The 20,633-nt window shown below is 39.0% G+C and overlaps 1 long non-coding RNA gene across 1 annotated transcript in view; it reads right to left on the bottom strand.

Annotated features, from left to right (window-relative positions):
* LOC149868245 (uncharacterized) overlaps positions 1 to 20,633 on the bottom strand; it is a 94,178-nt gene that overhangs the window by 21,159 nt on the left and 52,386 nt on the right. The window contains exons 6-11 of the long non-coding RNA XR_016441209.1: positions 18,055 to 18,122; positions 8,529 to 8,740; positions 6,539 to 6,722; positions 5,299 to 5,441; positions 3,441 to 3,571; positions 1,858 to 1,963 (exon numbers count right to left, since the gene is read on the bottom strand). This is a non-coding gene — a long non-coding RNA (uncharacterized LOC149868245). The remainder of the gene's footprint in view (positions 1 to 1,857; positions 1,964 to 3,440; positions 3,572 to 5,298; positions 5,442 to 6,538; positions 6,723 to 8,528; positions 8,741 to 18,054; positions 18,123 to 20,633) is intronic.

Below are 20,633 nucleotides of genomic sequence, written 5' to 3' on the forward strand. Positions count from 1 at the left end.
CTCTGTCTTTATAGTGGTCTTTTGTTTTACTTGTGGAGGAACATGGATTTGTGGGTATTTTACAGAATGACTTTGGGATTTTTTTATCAGGGATTTTTCAGTTTTCCAATAGGGAACACCAGAATTCCTGCTAGGGAGGCCAGTGGCAGGACCCTGCCTGCTCAGAGGTGGCACCTTGGACCCATCTGGCTGTGGCTGACCTCCTGGCCAAATGGGGCCAAAAGGACATGCTCTGACAGTTCAAAGCAGGCCACCACACCCAGAACATCATCTGGGTGATAGCTGCCCAGATGGCTGGGCAGGGACGCAAATGGCAGTAGTGCCACACAAAGGCCAGCCCTGCAACCTCAGTCCACTGGCAGCTCGCCAAGAGGGGCAGATGCCTCTACTGGCTCTGCTGCAGTGGTTAGGGGCCTCTTGGGGCTGGTGGGAGTTGGGGGACTGGGGGAGTGGGCAGGGCCATCAGGCGTCCTTGTCATGGTCTCCTCCCCCGACCTCTAGGCCCCCCGACCCCTTACTCACCAGCACCAGAGCCCTGGTGCTGAAACATGTGGCCGCTCAGGCAGCCAGAGCATCTCCATGGAGGACCAGCCTCCTGCCCTGCTTTTTTAAACATTGATTTTTTTAGACCCCTGGATATCTAGGGGTCTAATTTTCTCCCCACACTGCATGTTTGCAGCGCAGAGAACATTTGTTTGTTCCGGCATGTGCCTGTTGCCCCGCCTCAAAGGGGCAAGAGACATGTGTTCTCATGTGGATGTGCCCCTGAGCAAATTGTAGCAAACATGCCTGCTCAAAAAAAAAAAAAAAAGCTATAGTTTATCACCCATGGATGGCTGGCAAATTCCTAACACAGTAGAACCAGTATAAGACTTTTTTGATGCATTCATACAATGCAATGCATGCATTTTATAAAGAAGCTTTCATATTTTTTTATGGAGAGCCAGTGATGTGTTGAAAACTCATTTGTGACTCAGAAGCTGCAGTCTGAGTATGACTGCCCTAACTTCTCTATTGATTCACCATCCTCCTTCATTACCCCTTTCTCCTTGGCATTCTAGGTGGTTTTCAGTTCTTGCAGTTTATACTTGCAGTCTTCCCCCTCCAAATAGATCCAATACTATTATTTTTCTAGAAAGCTCTATTTTTATTTCCTATCGCCTGTTTGACTCTCTTATTTTTAACTTGCTCCTTGCCTGCCATAGCGCATGTTCCAATATATTAATGTTATTCTGGCAGGATTTCAACTCAATAAAGTTTTTTTTAAATCCTAAGAAACTACCCAAATCTACTTCACCACTGAACCAAGCCAGAATAAATCTCCTTATCTGCCTCCTTTTCCTTTTTTGTTCAATAGCACATGATGGTGCTCCTCTATACCAAGGGTTGGAGTTACATTTCATCTGGGGCTATTCCACCAACAGAACAGTTCATCCCACAGAAGGATGGTATTTAAAAGCTATCAGGAGGTCCAAAAGGAGTCCTCTGGTTAGTGTTGCCTGTAGGATGCACTGAATCAAGTAATGTCAGGAAAACCCAAGCCACTAACCCCCTTTCTGCAGTTCGGGCTGCCCATTTCCTAGCTACAGTGGGTGGCTGCTACAGCTAGAATCCCACTCCTTTCCCTACCTGTTTCCTGACAATGAAGTTTACACTGTTGGGAGTTGATAACCCAGGTTCTGCCAGCTGAACCCAGAAGCTCGAATAAGGATCGGCTGCAAAGTAGTTCATCAACTGAGAGATGCTACTGGTATCTGAAAAAGTGGAGCTGTCTGGCAAAAGGACATTCCCTGTTCCTGATTCCAGTCTGATAAGGCAAGACAACAATAAACTATAGCAAACAGAATTGCCACTTACAGATAGCTACCTAGATGTTTCTGTGATTTTCTTCTGCCTCCTGATGACCCTGCTCCACATAGTTATGCAATCTTCATTTCTTGTTGTTTGTTGTCACCAAATTACCCTGCAGAGTAATGACAGGAAAACTAATTCTGTAGCACTAGCATCACTGTTACCCAATGGTGCACTTACTTTCAGCTCCTATAATCTACAGTAGTCTATGTAATGAAGGTATTTCGCAAGCACCAAATTCCACAATGCCAAATACAGGAGTCATCTGTGTAGGTTCAATAATAAGGCACCATCAAATCAAAAGTAAGGAATGCATATGCCTATTTGATTTCTTTGTAATTGTATGAACTCTTTAAACCACTTATCATGACAGGCTTATCACTCACCTTGACCTCACTGGCCAATATTATGAATCATGGCTATGGCCCAGCATTTTTCTCACAAAAATCTCAGCAGAAAAATCCCAGCAGACAATCTGCACCCAGGCAGTTACTCACAGACTTTACCATTAGACCATTGTTTTCTGAGTTGTTCAATCCCCTTGAAACATTGCCTTGCAATACACTTTCCAATTTGACCAGTGCATTGAGCAGGGTGAAAAGCCACCTGGCTGGGGCATATGACTCATTCACAAGTTTGCTGTTTTCTTCTGTCTACTAGTATAGTCAGCTTCAAGAGCTCATCTGCTGTGATACAGCTGCAAAAATTTGCTGCTACCTTCTCAGCTTAAACATAGGCTAAAACAAATTAAATAAAGCTGAAATAAGATTATTTCCAAGTGCTCAAGGGATAATATGCAGTGACATACAGTTATGGTTGACTTAGCCTTAATGTTTCTCTTTTGTTTAGCTTAAGATCTGACCATTGGCAGAGAGCTGTGAGATGAAGTGATTGAAAACAAATCAGTTATATAGCTGTTGTAATAATATTAAGTATCCTGATTATAACCCTTAACCTAGGTCTTTTCAACTCCACTATATTCTTTTATCTTAAGTATCCACCATGCTCTTTCACTGTGTATACAAAGAAATAAATTGTATTGCCACCATTCCATCTTTCTGTACAAAAATTTTAATTAAATAGTGCTGTGAAGGGCTTGATCACCACAGAGCAATATACCACTCAATTTTTACCTCATCTAAGGCATTTTAACCAAAAGCTACCTTCATTCCAAACCACATATTAACCAGTAATGTAGTCCAAAGGAGTTTTTCTTTTCAATCATCTTGTAAATAGTGACTTTCCTTCTTGGTATAATGGACTCTTTCCTCAGTTCTCCATTAAAAATATGGTGGCGCTAACACTTTTACTGGAAGTATTATTTCTTTCCCAGTTTTTTTATTTGGTCATTGTTATTTTTATGAAATCAAATGAGTTTTTCCCTTAACTGACTTTAAAACATTTTTAAAGGGAATCCTTGTTTAATAAGCTTCCAGTTTATAAGAGGGCAAAAAACAGTGAAGCCAGTAGCTTAGAATATGCTAAGAAAGTATTTCAGGCCTCAGATGACATTATATTAATCCCTCATAGCTGGTCATTGTAGGAGTTCCTCTTATCAAACTAAATAAAAAAAAGAAAAAGTATCTTACCATTTTTGCTAACAGGAATGATTCCCAAAGACAGTTGCTTACTTATTCAGGGCAGAGAATTATTTGCTTTTTAAAATAGAAAATGTAAATCATCATCATACAATTTCAAAAGGGAGAATGAGGTCCATTTTCTGTAATAAACAAAAAATATTAACTGAATGATCCGTTTCAATTTTTAAATTACTTTCTATTCACACCTCCCACTTCACAAGGATATTCCGACAATGATTAAGAAAACCAAAACGGTCTCAGCAATCAGACTATGTTCAAGGAATATCAGAGTGACTTAAACCCACAATAGAGGAAATTTAGGGGAAGGTCAGAAAGCCAAGATGACATTCTGTCTTGAGCTTTAATGTTGTGTCTAGCTTTTTAATGTTTTTTTTCACTTTTTAATGAATCTATCCTGAAAACATGTACAAAGCAAGAAAAAGAACACCCCCTTCTTCCTATAACTCCACGAATTAATATTCTGGAATTATTTTGGAAGCACATTTCTGTTATGTTATTTATACCCAAAAACAAAAAAACCAAACAAACTCTATGTAAATAAAAATTGCATTTGCTGTCTCTCCAGATAAGATACTCCGTGTCAGAAAATTATACCAATGATTGCTGTTCTCGGCATTCCTTCATAGCTTTTTTTCCTACATCCCTGATATAAGCAAAATGTGGCTGGGCAAGTCAGTCACATTTCCAACAGTTTTCCCTGTGGTGTGTATGTAGTGCATTAGAAGACCCAAGTGCAAGTGAGTAGCAAACCCTACCCATTCACAAAAATTATACATGTATAAGAGTGAGTGTGTGTGTGTGTTTGTGCGCGCGTGCGCACGCACACACACACGCACTTTGAATGTATGCTGATAGAATACGTAACAATTAAGGTCATGCAAAATGATGTGCTAGTTTCCAAATATTTTTAGCAAGTCCTTTATTGATGTGATTGCTTCTCGGATAGTTGTAAAATATCTGGAGATCCTGGTGTCAAAAAAAATGCTGCAAAACAAAGCGATGAGATGCATGTGGCAGCATCATATGCCACCAGAAAAAGAGCCTGGCCATCCAGAGCCACACTCGGGCTGCCGGCCAGGCCCTGTACAGCCATTTTGGTGCCACTGCTGCCCCAGGAGGCCCCCAGGACCTCAGGTAAGGCTGCCAGGGCCAGCACAGGTGCTGGCTCCATTTTTCCTTGCCCCATCCAGGACAGTTTGGCATGTGCCAGAGCGTGCATGCAGTGGTGTGCCCTGAGGCACAAAGGAGCAGCACAAATGTGCTACAGCAAATGCATACACCTGCTTTTGCCCCTTATTTTCCTTCCTTCAAGCAAAACTAATTCCTTTGGAGATTTTCCCCATGAAGAGACTGAAAGATTGAACCCAGAGAATTTTTTGCCTATTAATTTAAACTCAACTCTGATTCATTGGGTAAGGTACTAAATTTCCAGTTGTGTGAAGCAGTTATGTGCTCTTTCCCTTTTTTTTTTTTTTACCGCAGATGTCTGTTAGCCCAAGCATTTACCTATGATTCTCATGTCCTTATTTTTGAGTGTTAAACATCTATTCTTCATGTAACTATTATCTGCCTGAAAGGTCACATTCCACCCAAAGTCTTCAGCAGAAAGTTGAAACTACTAAATGTGCGTGAAACATAATTTTAAAAAAAATCTCCCTCTGCAGAGCAAGGTAGATATTCATGTCTGAGAAGAGCTCGATCTATGAGCTCCTTGCCACATACACTCTGTAGTTCCTCAGTGGTTGTGGTCACTTGGCTTTTCTTCTTAACTAGGGAGGAGCATGCAGGACCAGCCAGTCATACAATCTGACCTATGGATTGTATCTTATTTACAAGAAAAAGTTACCTTGCAGTCAGTCTTCCCCTTTCCTGATTCTTGTGTTAGAAGCAATCCTTCTCCATCACTGGCTGGAAAGGCCATTTGGTGAGAAAAGGACAGCATCCAGTGGGCTTTCTACTTTACCTTCCTGGCCTATCTCTTGGCTGCATCTGCCAGATAGAGAGAGCATGGTAAGTGTGGGCCAACGTCCATAGTCACCTAAACACAATACATTCATTCAACTGATACGTACGGCATAGGGATCAAACTAAGTGGTACCTATGAAATATGACACTCTGAGAGGCAAGGAGATGATCATTTCCCTTTCAGCTAGAAAGCAGCACAGCCCAGGAAAAAAACCCCACAAGTTCTCTGTAAACTGTTGGTCACAGCTAATGTGTTTTATCAATAAAATGCAAATGTATTTAAGTATTCATAATTTAAAATATAACTGTTTTGAATGTCCTGGAAGATTATCTTCTTCAGCAAATAGACCAACAAGTTAAAGTTCTGATTCTTTACTTTTTTCCTTAAATAGGAGCCAAAGGACATCTCTGACTCCTTTAAAACAGGTCCAAAGATGTTTCAGTTTTTATTTTCAGAAGCTATGCTTAAAACTGATTTCACATTTTTAAACAGACTTGGAAGGAAACACTGTTATGACCATCTGATTTTTGTCCAGGTCAGCTTTTCCATGAGGTATGTGAATTGGCCACATTTTGGTTAATTATTGTAATTTTTTTCTATTACATGTATTAAAATGTCACTAAGAAATGCAATTTATTTTTAATTGGTTATTAATTATTGTAATATATTTAAACAGACTTTTATTTGAGTGTTTCCATTTTTCTCCAAAATTTCAGGGACGATTCATCATACTTGTCACAAAGAAATGCAATTTATTTTTAATTAGTTATTAATTATCATACATTTAAACATGCTGTTTTAAATACTGTTTTTATTTTAGTATTTCTATTTTTCTCCAAAAATTCAGAGATGATTCATTACACTTGAGTTAGTTACACAAAGCAAACTGTGACAATAAGCAATACAATGTAAATGCGTTGCCATTATTTCACCAAGTAAAGGCACATAGTTTTAACTAACTTATAAATTCAGTTCTCTCACAGTAACCATGCATAATAGAACAGATTGTAGCAATTAAATAAGCTATTCAGTTGTAATACCAATATAAATAATCAGCAACAAACTAATACTATCAAATCAAACCTTCAGGTTATAAATTCAGTTTCAACTCAATTCTTACATCAATATCCACTGAGATGACTGCCACAGCTGAGTAAGGAGTTCAGGATTTGGTTGGATGTTAATAGATTTGTTCTGAGCTTTCTTCTCCACATTAGACACTATATGATGCCATCATCAATTAAATCTGAATGTTTGCTTTAATACATTTCTTTATAACTGAAGTTTGAAGACATTTCCTAGAACTACAGATAATTTACTGGTTTAATCTCATAATAGGTTTTAAATACAAATTTACAAGAAAGATTACCAGACTTAATAGTTTTAAATACACATAGGGTTAATTTGCTGAAAAAATTATAATTACTTCTTTTCATGAAAGGGTGAAAATTAGCTCACTATGTAAGGGCCCTGCTCATGCAGGAGTTCTGTTAATACAGCTTTTCCTGAAGAGTGAATGAGAGAGGAGTGCATCATTTGACTCATGTTTTCTAATTTATCACCCAGCAAAAACCAGCGGTAACAAACAGTATTATCTTTTCATCTCAACAGCACAGTAATTGTTCTACATTTTGCTCCACATTGGGTTGGTCCCTGTCAACTTGCTACTGTTTCTTTGGGACATGGTTTTCCATATGCCCAATCCCATCCCATGTATAAAGCAAGTTCTTGGTTCCAATACTGGGGAATAGGTTGCTTGTAACTCAGCAACTATGGCTTTCTGAAGACTCCTAGGACCAGTTCTTAAATAGAAGTCTCAGCTTCAGAAAGAGCCAGTACTTTCAATTGTACTTTGTTATGACAGAACAAATAAATTAAAGACTTTACAAATAGTGGACCAGCTTGAGCCCTGCTTATTTAACTCCATTTACTTTAGTGTATCAAGTTCCATCTTACAGTAGATTCTGAAATAATGGCAAATAGGTTGTTAACCACCAAATCCCTGCTTCTAACATCTCTTATTGGACCAACTGCATAGTTGGTAGAGATTTAGACAAGCATTTAGGCACAAAGAACAGTTCCTCAGTTGTGAGAAAAAGGCAGACAGTATGAGCTAAGTAGCAGATAGACTACTGGCCCGGGTGAAATTTCCATAGGTTAAAAATAAATCCCAAAACAGACTGTCTGGAGGAATAGAGAAGGAGTGTGAAGTAGGAAAAAAGAGTTATCAGGAGTAGCTAACAGACAAGGGTCTCTGGTTTTTAGTATACAGGAGCTTATGAATTTTTGTTCCCAGGACCATCTTCTGAAGATGTCTTGTAACTTCCCCTTAAGCATGAGAATTGTGAGATTGTAAAGGGAACAGTTGTTCTGTGAAAAGTAGTCTATCTATATTCATGTGTCTCTGTCCTTAATCTTTTTCCTGTGGTGGTTCATTCCACTGTATAGTTTTTGTATAGCTTTCGGGTAGTTTTTGTGCCTTTTCAGGCTTGAGGAAGAGTAATTTGTGCCAAAAACATGTCTAAATCTCTCCCAACCTATGCAGTTCATCCAATAAAAGATAATGTTCACAAAAATCCTTGCCTCTTACATATTTCCCAGAGCATTGTAGGTACTTCATCTAATGCTACTAAAAGTAGATGGTTAGAAATTTATTTTGGCTATGGATTTGCCGTATTCAGAAAACCTATCCATTAAAGCTTTCCACTGTAAAATCCATCTAATGTCAGTCTTTGTGATGACTGCTAGCACTAAAATTCAGGAAACAGTCTGGTGATATTTTGAAAGGCCTTCTAAAACCAGACACATGAAGAATTGTATTAAAATATACTCCATGTTGGACCCCAGTTCTCTACTGCTTTCTTGTGCTGTCATGTAGTGCAATACAATGTCAGTGTGAAATACCACCATAACAGAATGGGAATGTTTTACCCACTTTGCTTTGGGATAAATGACTGCACAGGGTGCGCGGCATAAAAGAATGATGTCTGTTGAGCTTATTTCTAGTATAAAGTCTAACCGGAAATGCTTGGGCCCAAGCCAGTGTAATACAAAAGAGCTGAGAGGAAGATACTATAAAACTCAATTCTTTGCAGGTTTAGATTCCTTACCTCCTGTGAAGATGAGGAATTGCGAACCAGCCGGGAGGATATAGGACAGCAACAAACAGCTCTTTGGGATTGCTGATGAGCTCTAGTTGATTGCAGAAGTGTTGTCCTTTGAAGTAAAAGCCACAGCAAACATCTGAGCAGTGTCCTTAATTCAGCAACCCACTGTGAACTAAGCAGGAATACGTATGATCCAGATTCTACTGTATATAAACCTGAAAACAGATAAAGAATTTTAAAAATAAGCTACAACCAGGTTCATGCATACCAGATCTATGGCAAACTCCCCTCATGCTCCTTTTTTTTTTTTGTGCTGTTTCCTAAGAATGGGGATTCTGGGTTTCCTTTTCAGAGGGAGAACTCAGCAGTATATTCCTGTTACAGCATTTCTTCAGAAACTGCTGCACTATCCTATCCTTTCCAACACCCACCATAAAATCTTTCACTGCTGTTATCTCTGGTTCAAGTCTTGTTCAGGGTAACAGAGAAACAGGAGACCAGCATCAGAATTGGCAATGTTACATAATATTACTGGCCTTTCTCAAGTTAGCAACCAACACTTTGGCTGGGCTGCTCATAGGGAAATGTCCATTTCTTAGGAACAATCTGAAGAACACCAGCAGTAGAGAAACTGGTGTATTCTTCTTTTCCGATGTAATGGTTGGCCCCATGAATGTCTTTTATGATTCCTCTTTCACTGTGGATGTTCTGGAGGTTCAGCTTAGGTGTTGTATGTAAATACCCATAGTAATGCGGGGAGAAGAGGAGGCTTTCCAAAAAAAGGAAAATATATGAAAACATGCATGGTAGCTAGTCTGAACTTATCTGGGTATTCGAGTTACTTATTGTGATGTAGCCTATGTTGTGATGTAGCCTGTTGTGTTCACCATTTCTGACATGGAGAAATGACTCTACTATACATGAAGGTTAGGCCCTAAGCCACTGTATCATGAGCATGTCTGTTTCATTAAGAATCCACCGATATATAGTGGTCTAGATTATCTGCAGCACCAGAGCTCTTCTTGGTGGACCAGAGGGTAGATGTTATATGGCTCCCTGATTCTCAGGCCAGGTCCTCACTCAGTCCACATAGGGCCTCACTCATCTCTCTAACCTATTTCAGCTAGCAGTGGTCTGGGGCATAATATGTTCCAAACATGTCTTCCAACACACTCAGCCCAGATCTGTATTCTGCGCCTGAGTCAGAAGGAAGAGGATGCCAAAGAAGCCAAGAATGCCAGCTCTGCACCAGCTGTGACCATCAAACTGCTTCACAGGCCATTTACACATTTATACTAGATGAGCAGCAGAGAAGGGCAGGAATGCACCAGAGAATCTAGCCTAGAATCTGTAACTATTGATTGCAGAAATAAGCATGAAGTTTAATTTGTAGGAGTTGGCCTTCTGATCTTCTGCCTTTCTAGAGGTAACTCCTCTAAAATGGACAGTAGATTATATATATGACCAACATCAAGGATTTCAGTTGTAGAGTCCCAATGTAGAGCCTAAATCTTAGTCCCAAAGAATCAAGATTAGATTAGATAAACAGTACAGTTCTTCCCTCAGAAATAAAGACAATAATATGCAATGTATTCACTATACTACATCTTAATAGCAGTTGTGCCTGTGTATCAGAGTTTAGAACTGATCTATATGATCCTGCCAGCACCAAGGCTGGAGATTCCCAACTAGAAGGTCTTGCCCCTCTGCTTAGGGTCAGACTGATTGTTATATTTGGGGTCAGGAAGGAAATTTACCCCATGGTAAGATTAGCATGGACTATGAGGGTTTTAGCCTTCCTCTGTAGTGGGGGGCATGGCTCTCTACCTGGGATCTCTTGAGCTTATGTTAACAAGCTCTTTTAGAAGTAGGACATTAACTGCTTAACCTGTGGTAGGTTAGGGCATAATGTCTTGTGTTTTGTCAGGGTTGATGGCAGTTTTACAAAAACTTTAGATTATAGCTTGTATAAAATGGTTTGGATAGGGATGATCCTGCTTCAGGCAGGGGGTTGGACTGGATGACCTCTGGAGGACCCTTTCAGTACTATTTCTCTATGATTTCTATGACTTATAAACCCACTGTTCCCCAAAGCCTTGGTTATGCCTCCCCTTCAGGACATAAACGACTCATTGAAAGATGGACACAGGAGCTGTATTAAGGCAGGTAAGGTAGCATTTTAATAAATTGTGCTGAGGTTGAGGAATACAGAAGTTGGATATTTTTCAAAAAATGGAAGGATAGCACATCGCAAAATCTTCATCTCAGGGATAGGATCTATTAGCAGCATTATGTTTCTAACCACTGCATCACAGAGCAGTGCAAAAAAAAAAACCCCAAAAACCAATAGAGCTTCTTTTTTTGCTATACATTAAAATTGCTAGTACTTCTTCCTTCCTACAAAAATATGTACAGAGTAGAAAAATTTCAAAGAACAGTAATAGCAGCAAAAAATTCTGTTTTTCTTTTTTACTTACTTGGTGTTAACTTAATGATATGTGACATTGCTATCAGTGCAGCACAATAAAAATGAAATGGTGCCCAATGTGCACAGACACTATGGAAATTTCAGATGACAACAGCAACAACAAAAATTATACTTTCTCTTTTCTTTCTTATGCCCTTTACATTAACTTAAGGATATGTGACTTTGCAATCCATGCTCTGCAAAAAAAATGAAATTGGTGGCCAATGTGCCTAGACAGAGCCTTCACATACAACAAAAATAAAATTATACTCCTTTGCATCTTGGAAAAGATATATAGCATTATACACAAATTTCACTTCTCTGCCATATCAGAAATAATATACCAGCTGAGAACCTATATTTCTGTCTCATTACAAGTAAAAAAAATGTATTTGTAGACAATTATTTTTTTTAAAATCTCTATCCATTTTATAAACCTTAAAATCCTGTTTTAAAACAGTTTTTATATTAGACTCATATTGTGTTTATACATTTTCCTAAATGAATGCATTTTTGGTAACATGTTTGTGTCTAATGTTACTCATATAAATAAAAATATACAGTCATTTTATGGGATAATAGGCAAACAGACATCTGCATGCAACATTTCCCTCATTAGATATTACCATGTTAGCATATTTTTATGACTTTACTACAAAATACAATGTGCTGCTTTGAAACTTTCCTAAATATAACTTATTATATATGTTAACAACCCAAATGCTTTAGTTGTGCTTGGAGAATTGTTTAATAAAGGATTAGTTAACATTGCTCTGAGTCTAGAATGAAGTGATGTGGCCTTGAGCAACAAGCCTCTAGATACAGTGTGAAATGAAGTAGTAATTCCCAGTCTGTGATCGCTGAGCCACCTGATGGCCCGCAGACCACTTGCTAGTGTTTAGAGAGTTGCTGGCTGATCATGTAACACGTTCTATCCTTGTTGCTAGATATTCAGCAATATTAACAACAAATATAAGAAAACTTGGAATTTCTCTAATATCACTTGTCTGTGTAAGCAATTTCAACATAAGTAGACATAAGGATGTTATGGGATCACAAGAAACTGTCTAGTTTAAATGTTACATTTAAATCGACCAAACTAGGGTTAGGGCAATCTAAATGCCCACTTGTTCAGGCATTTGGGGAGGTTTAAATCAGGCCAAAAATGGCAGGCCCAATGTAAGTTAGTTCACCTGAGTAGATAAACTAATTTAGATCAAGAATTGGTTAATCCATTCTATCAAATGCCAGAACTGCATTCAGAATGCAGTCTCAGGGCTGAGAGCCCAGCTGCTCACCCCAGGCCTAGGGCTATGTTCTTCCTACCCGCCAACCCTATTTTTAGCCTCCCAACCTTTCTACCTCCAGACAGACAATGTACCCCATGGACCCACCAAACTCCCCCACAGACCTACCCAATCCCCCCACCAACCCACTAGCTCCCCCACTATCCCAAGTTACTTGCGCTGGATTCCTGCACATATTCTAGCACCGCTGAGCAGCTGTACATGCCACTCCTGGTCTATGATCACTCAGTTTAAAGTAAGCCTTGCGATTGTAGACTGGGTGCTACAAACTTTTTTATGCACCTCATGCAATTAGGTGGAAGGAGAGAAATGTCTACAAGAAAACCCCTTTATAAAGATATGCCCTAGGCTATTCAAATAATGAAAAGTGCTGGTCTAAATCAATGTACCCAGTCTTACAGTAGGTACTTCCTCTGCCCCTGGACTTGCTATGGAGCCTTTGGAGATGCATATACATTTTCAGCCTCATTTTTTTTTCACCTGTGAATTGTAGACAATAATACCATGCATCTACCATCCAGGGAGTTTGCTTGGAGATTTTTTTGTGAGGTTTTGGGGGTTGTAAATTAATATATACAATAGTATAGCATGAGTATTAATGAGAAATGCAGTTGTCACTATCAGAAGTTATTGTTGAAGAGTAGCTCAGGGTTTAGAGTCTAACCACTGGGAAAATTAAGTCAAGGAAACAAGCAAAGAAATGTAGAGGCTGCAAAAAACATCTGGATTTATAATACTAACATGATACCAGTCAAGATATTAGAAATGTTCATTATCTGAAATAAAAAAACCCAGCTAAAGTTATATATGTTGTTGGAAAATTGTCAAAATACTCTCCACGTATATGATGTGCAGGAAACTATGAGGCAGGAAACTGCTAGGAAGGTGAACTACAGGCTGGTTAGTCTGCACCAACTGTTCAGAAGTACTTAGCTGTTCTATTAGCTAGGATTCACAAAGTAGTATGAATCCCTCAACCATCAGTGCTTTCAGCTGGGCTTGGTCAAATTGTTACAAGCTTCAGATGAAGGTTCTGAAAGATGAATCCATAATTGAGAAATTTCCTTTCTAAAAAATTTCCTAAATCCATCAACAAAAGAGTTTAATCAGAAAGTTCTCAGAGAGAGTTCTGCCACAGCATAGCTGTTTGGATAAAAATGATTGGAAATCATAGCTACAGTCATTTAAATAATCTGTTAAAAAGCTATTAAGTTTCCTTAATGCTAGTCATTTTTAAATGGCTTTTGGTTTGATTCATGAACAATACATGAATAGTACATGATTCAAACGGCCAATCACTTAGTAAAAATGCAATTTTTATTAAGTACCTAGTCCCGAAAGGATATCAAACTGGGTAAAATCCATTCTCTCTTGTAGCATTTTAGCATATTTTTTAAAATAGTTAGGCCTCAAGGGTCAACTTTTCATAGACCAAAGTTAGCAGAGGGGTTGGGATTGCCATAGAAGATCAAGGAGCCAACAGAAGCTGAAAGATATTATATAGATAATTATAAGGATCCTGCCACAGTGCCAGGACTTTTGAAGTTCTATAATGATTTTTGCTATCAGAACTAGTCAGATTTAATTGAAATCAGAGCTTGCTGCTTAGTCATGAGATCCATAAATGTGTAAATATTAATGCTACTGCTGCGCAATGAATAGACATAGTATTAATGAGAAAAATATGCACTATCCTTCTATAGGTATGCAGTACTTGGTTAGCTGCTTTGAGACATGTAGCAAATTATTAGTATATTCTCAGAGAGTGCATAGGAGGCTGAAAGCTAGGAGTTCCTGGACAGAGTTCTTCTGGATTGACTTGTTTTGTGACTCGAGTCAGTCATTTTCTCTCTCTGCCTCTCTCTCTCTCAGTTGACCCATCTGTAAAATATGGATAAGAATATATTACCCTCACAGGGTAAGTAACAATTACTTAGTTTAATCTAATTTGTTGACACAATAAAATGTTATTTCCTACAGTTAAAAGGATGTAAATATAATAGTGGCAATGTCAACAACCTGCCACAGCATATACTGTATTGTAAGTATACTAGTACTTCATATCCCCAATCTATATTAACATTTTATCAAAATATGGACTATACAAAATAGGCTCCTGTAATTACCTATTTCAAATAAATAATATAATACAAGCAAAGTTTTATGTTAAAATCCAAAGCATTGTTTTCTCATGTGGCATAAAGGAGGTTGTTTCATGCAATTCAGAGCCAACGTGCCTTAGATCTGCTTAAGGATGAATTCTAAATTATGGTAAGTAGTTAAACTGATAAGCAGAGATTTAAAATAGGCCACAATAGGATTAATGAATGACTATAAAGATCTTCTAAAATATATTTTAGCAGGTATTCTAAAATGCAATTGTAAATAGCTAACATAAAAAGTAATGATACAGTTGTTAAGTTGTACTCAAGCTATACCTCATATACAGTGGTCGGCAGTGAAGCGTGGTGTTTGAAGACGTTCTTTCATGACCTACAGAAATTCCAGTTCTTCAGTTTGAGAGTTTCTCAAGTCAACGTTCCCCCACTGCTTTCAGCCTTTGCAAAAATCCTTTTTAAATGTGTTAGTGCAGTTCTTCCTGCAATTTGTGTTACAAGCTCTATACTAAGACAGTTCCCCTAGCAGAAGCTACTATGATTAGCATACTAGGCAAAGTGTACTTCTGGAATCCTTTTCATCTTGGTACGCTCAGTTTGCCCTCCATTTTGGAAAAAGAAGCTGTTGTTATTGTACAGTTACTCAGGCCCATAATCAGGCTCCTAATATGTTCAACAAAGCATCAGGATACATAAAATATCTTACCAGATAATCCTCTTTGGAATCCACAGTTCAGCTATTAAGTATTCCTTTCACTAATCTCTGTAATCCGCAGTTGATATAGGTCAGTAAAACAGTGGCTAAACCTCATTTGATAAAACTAAGTCTAGATTTCCCTTTAATTCTTTTTACATTTTTGTTATATTTTTATCAGCTGTTCTTTTATTTAATGATACGTCATCAATATCACAGGTGCTGCTCACAGCATCATTGGAAGACCAAGAGGGAAGGACTTCCTGGTACCAGCTATGAATCAACGTACGTAAGCAAACTCGGGCAAATTTAGAAACTGTAACGTGAAAGTCAAGACTCAGATTATATATGGCCTGACTATTACAATCACATTAGCTCACCAGTGTTTTCAACCACTGTATCAGCAATTGGTGCTAAATCTTTACATGCAATGAAAGTTAATAATGCTGTTTTTATCCTGGCCAAAAAAAAACCATTGAGAATGTTTTCCCTTTTTGATTACAGTTCATTTAAGGGAAGAGCATTACTGCATGCCCTGAAAATGTTTTATGTGTTTTTAGCTGATAGAACACACAAAACGTTTGAATAGGCCCATTTATTTGAGCAGACGTACTAAATAATACTTTAAATGTGAACATGCATGTCATAAATTTTGTAGTCTCTTTAAAGTAGGATAAATCTGTGTATTTAAAATAGTCTTTGTTCAAAGCCATTTTTTTTCAAACCGTCATAAAGGAAACTCTGATTTGTGCTGCATGAACAATGCCAACATCATCATTTTAATGTTATCCATATGGGCTTCTAATAATAGATAAGAGACTACATTTGTATTGTATGTCTTAGAGACATTTAAAATCTTGATAAGGAAAGGCTGATTTCATTGGCCCCACAGTTAAAGGAAAGCAGACCCTAATTAAAAGAATTCTGTTCTGAATTAACTAGTTTGACATGTGCTAATTGACAGTTCCTGTGAAATGGTTCTAATTAAAGTCAATATGTCTTTTTCAATTAAAAGGAAATTAAGAATATACTAATATACATTAACAACTTAATCTGCCTTCAATATCCCATACATCAGCTGCTTTTTTTCTAATGTTATTGGAGAACCATCTGACACGCATCTTCTACTGTTTGGTTATGGTATCTCATTATTACTCCACAAGAATGCAGACAGTGGTGTGCATCCCCTAGAGCAAGAAGATAACCTACGTATACTTTAATTTGTGCTGTTCCTAAGCTCTTGTCTGATTAAAGGTAAATCCACCTTTCCTTGGAAAAGAATACGGATGTGTTTGTAAAAGAGGGCTTTTCTAACTAATTGCAAACTAGGGCAAGTGTTCGCAATTAGTGAATGAGTCAAAGCTTTTAATACAGGTCTTAGAGGTAATTGCATGCTGCTGGGGAGAAAAGTAACTGGGTTGTGTTTTCATTATTTGGCCCAAGTAAAGGCAAAGGCTTGATTTAAGAAATATATACCTCTTTCTCTTTGTGTTCTGGTGGAGATGTCAGGTGGGAATGCTATTGTATATTCAAGAAAAAAATTAGATAGTTCTTGCTTAGTTGGCCAGTGCTGAAAATCTTCTCGGTGTTGTCATTAGGAATAGGATGTAACTGTTTATAGCAACAAATTAATTATTCAAATGTGCAGTTGGCTCTATTGCTATCAATTCAAAGTCTTTATTTCTATTTTACTGACTGAAAAAGCAGTATCAGACATCGATACTGATGTGTAGAGTACCTTCAAGATCTGGTAAACTTGGAAGGGAATTAATACTCACTGAAATGGACCCTGCTATTAAGCTTGTTCCCAATTGGGAAGAAATTAAAGCTTTATATATTTTTAGGGGGTGGGTAAAAGAGAACCTAGCTACAGATACTGCTTAACAGCATCTCTTTTTTTATATCCTGTTAAGAGTATGGTCTAATTTCTGTTATAAATTCTCTGTATTCCATAGGATCATAATTCAACCATGAATAATCTCTCTGTTGCATTTATCATACAAGGAACATATTATCTAACCAGATTTCACCAAAAGCTTGGCTTGTCTCTAAGTGTTTTTTTAAACCTTTAAAATGATGTTTAATTTTTTTTAAATGACTCTCTAAAAAAAATGTAACTCAGTTGTAACTTATATCTGTTTAGGAAGATGGAATTTGGCAAGTATTCGTATTTTTATACTGAAAATAAACTGAGTGGAAGAAATTAGATTGTAAAATAGCTCCAGAAATTATTCAAGGAGCTTTTTGAAGGTGTCTTTCTTTGTTTTGTTTTGTTTTGTCACCTGCCTAAATAAAAAAATAGACCTTTTAGGCTGCAGTTCCTCTGTATGTATGTTATAGATGGAAATCTGCTTGAAGCTTGCCTCTTGCTTAGCTCCTAGACCATTACAGCTACATCACAATCCCCACACTACCACATACAGTGGAAATTCAAGTTGCATGTTATTTGTCTTACACTATCTAAAAGGAAGGATGAGACAAAGGTTTTGGAAGTTGCATCTAATCTTTTAAATTAGTCACAAGGTTAAATGTGCAAAACTTGCATGTGGGTATAGAAAACAAGCATATCTGAAACCAGATCTTTGCATGCAAATGAGCATCGGTTAATTTTTAAAACTTGGTCTCAGAGCAGATCACCACCATAAACATTTTCCTGATCTTAAAATAAGACACATAATGTTGGCCTAGCATCTTAATGCTAGGTAGAAGACTTGGGCCCACATCCTCAATAGTGTTTAGGTACCTAATTCCTGTTAAGGTGCCTAAAAAGGAGTAGCTCCCAAAAAATTATTTAGGCACGTGGACTCTGTCATCTTGCCTCCTGGGCCAGCAGAGACTAGAAAATGTTAATCTTTGTGATGTTGGAAACCCATAGTATACATTTTCAGATTAATTGTGAGCTGGATTAGTGGGCTACAGAAATATGCTTACCAGCTTTTCTTACCTGAATTGATGGTGGTTCATTCAAGATTCTGAAGGGAAGGTCGAAGGGGTGGGAAACAAAGTATTCCTCTAAATTCAAATAAATGAAAGTAATTATTGAGGCTCAGCTCCTCAAAAGCATTTGGGCACGTAACTCATATGGATAGCACCTAAGCAGCTTTGAAGATTTAGGCCTAAGAGCTTGATTGTGTCACTCATAAAGGGAGTTCAACAGGGACTACTTGTGTGAGTCAGTATTCTTGACCAAAAGGTGCACCAGATTCTAAAATAATGTAATAAAGTTACAACAAAACCTCAGGAAATTCGAAGGCAGAATCCTCTTACCTTGAATTTGGAAAACTTTGTGCACCAAATCTCTCTGTACTGGACTCCCATCAAAATTCACAATCACTTAAGGACCAGAAACTCAAATAATTCCTTCACATGCATCAGATAGTATTCACTCATGTGATGCTAGTGACACTGTGCAGCTGCAGACACCCAATCAAAGTCAGGTGTTAAGCACATTTATAAATCTAAATCAATAAATAAACTGTGTGGTATAAGACGTAAGTCCTGACTATTTGTGTTTGTTAAGGATTCCATGGTACTCGTCACAAGAAGAATGTTAATCACAAAGTCTAACCAGAGCCCAAATTAAGGCCCCCATCCTGAAAATGCTTAGGGACATGCTTTTCTTGGGGTGGACTGCTTGCAAGGGTCAAGTTAAGTATGCGCGTAAGTGTTTGCATGATCAGAGCTCTCTCGCATTCTGCTCATGTAAAATCCATATTGCTGTTTTAGTTAAATGTATTACTCCTCAGTTTTTCTCCTGAATACTTACTGCTTCCTGTGAGATGCTAAGCAATTGTCATATTTCAGTCTACAGGTAATGGCATATAGCACTCAAATGAGAAGAAAAGGAAGATAGAAGAATGCAGAAACTCTAGAGGGCTCCCCTCCCACCTTCTTTCATGTTTTTCTTTACACACAATATTTTTCCAACAGACAGAAGTAAAAGAGGGAGTATGGCGCTAACTAAATCTCTGAGGTGAATAAAGTGAGCCCTGTGTATAATATGCTGAATATTACTGGATTCTTTGAAATGAAGGAAACTACTTAAAAGTAATTTCCTAAAGGGTTATTTTAATATTTAGCCATTGTATGGCTAAATCCTCATTTACAAACCGTAGAAAATTATCTTTCCTTCTTCTATCTTTGGTCAGGGGAATCCTTTCTAAAACAAAACAAATACACCCTCATTCAGCAAGCGCTTAGGAATATGTTTAAATTGAAGCACACAAGTAGTCATGTTGACTTTGATAAGGCTACTCAAGTATGTTTGTAAGATTTTGCTGGTACACTGCTGTATCACAGTCCCATGAAAGGTAAGAAACTTTTCCTCACAATGTAAAATATGAACACGGACTTAGTCCTACAAACATTAAGGTAATCATTATTCATACAAATAGTTCTTGGAAGCCAATGGAGTTACTCAAATGCATAAAGGCTACTTGCAGACATAGGGATCAGATTTGATATCATTACTTTATTGTTATAAACAAGGATCTAGGTTTTCTATTCGCCATGGAAAAATGTGGTAAAAACCCGGGTTTTCTCCTGTTAATGAGAAAAATGCAGGAAATGGTGGGTTTCCCCTTGCAGGCTGGCAGAGTTCCAGCCTGCAAAGGGTCGGGGGAAGAGGAGGAGGGCGGTCAGGCAGGGGGTGCCATGTACTTGTGTGCATGTACACATGCACATGGCTGCCAGGCAGCCTGGAGAGCAGCTCCCCGCAGGTAAATCGAGGGGAAGATTGGGAAGGGGGTGCGGATTGGGAAGGAAGGAGTTGGGCAGGACTGGAGCTGCTGCCCAGCTGGGGCGGCGTGTGGGGCTTGAGGCCAGGGCAGGAATATGTGGCCACCGGGCCGAGGCAGGGAGTGGGACAGAGCTGTGTGTGGTTCACCTGGGAGGGGGGGAAGCTGGCTCCCTGCCACTGCGTGCACTCCAAGGAGGGCCTGGGGGACATGGGCTCCCCATATTTGTATGCGGGGCAGGGGCAGATGCAGGCTGCCCATTGTGGGCTCAGAGCTCCTCACCCTGCTTCCCTCTTCCCAGGGCCTCCACAGCTCAGCAGGTGGGACCCAGTGTGGCAGGGGAAAACAGGGCTGGGTGGGGAAACATGGTGCTACCGCCATGAGTCCTGTACCGCCATGGTGAGGTGCAGCAGCGAGGGTGGTGCAGACTTGTGCCCCTTGCTGCTGCTGGGCAGGCAGGGGGCACCTTGCCATGGTCAAGCAGGGCTCATGGTGGCAGCACTGAGCTTCCCAGCTCCACTCTGCCCTGCCATGCTGAATATTGCTCACTGGGCTGTAGAGGCCCCAGGGGGAGGATAGTAGGGTGGAGAACGTGAACCTACAGCAGGCAGCCTGTATCCAGCCCCCACCCCTATGGGCTCCACTTCGGCCATGGAGCTGTGGGTGGGGAGTGAGGGGCACCAGCAGGGGTATGGGGTCTGTGGCTTGGGATTAAGGGACAATGGCATGGTCAGGGCACTGGCATAGCAGGGCTGCTTAGCACCACAAAGCAGTGGGGAGGGACAGC

The sequence above is a fragment of the Crocodylus siamensis genome, chromosome 3 (assembly GCF_052110815.1).
Source record: "Crocodylus siamensis isolate JL-2025a chromosome 3, ASM5211081v1, whole genome shotgun sequence".
NCBI classification, from domain to species: domain Eukaryota; kingdom Metazoa; phylum Chordata; order Crocodylia; family Crocodylidae; genus Crocodylus; species Crocodylus siamensis.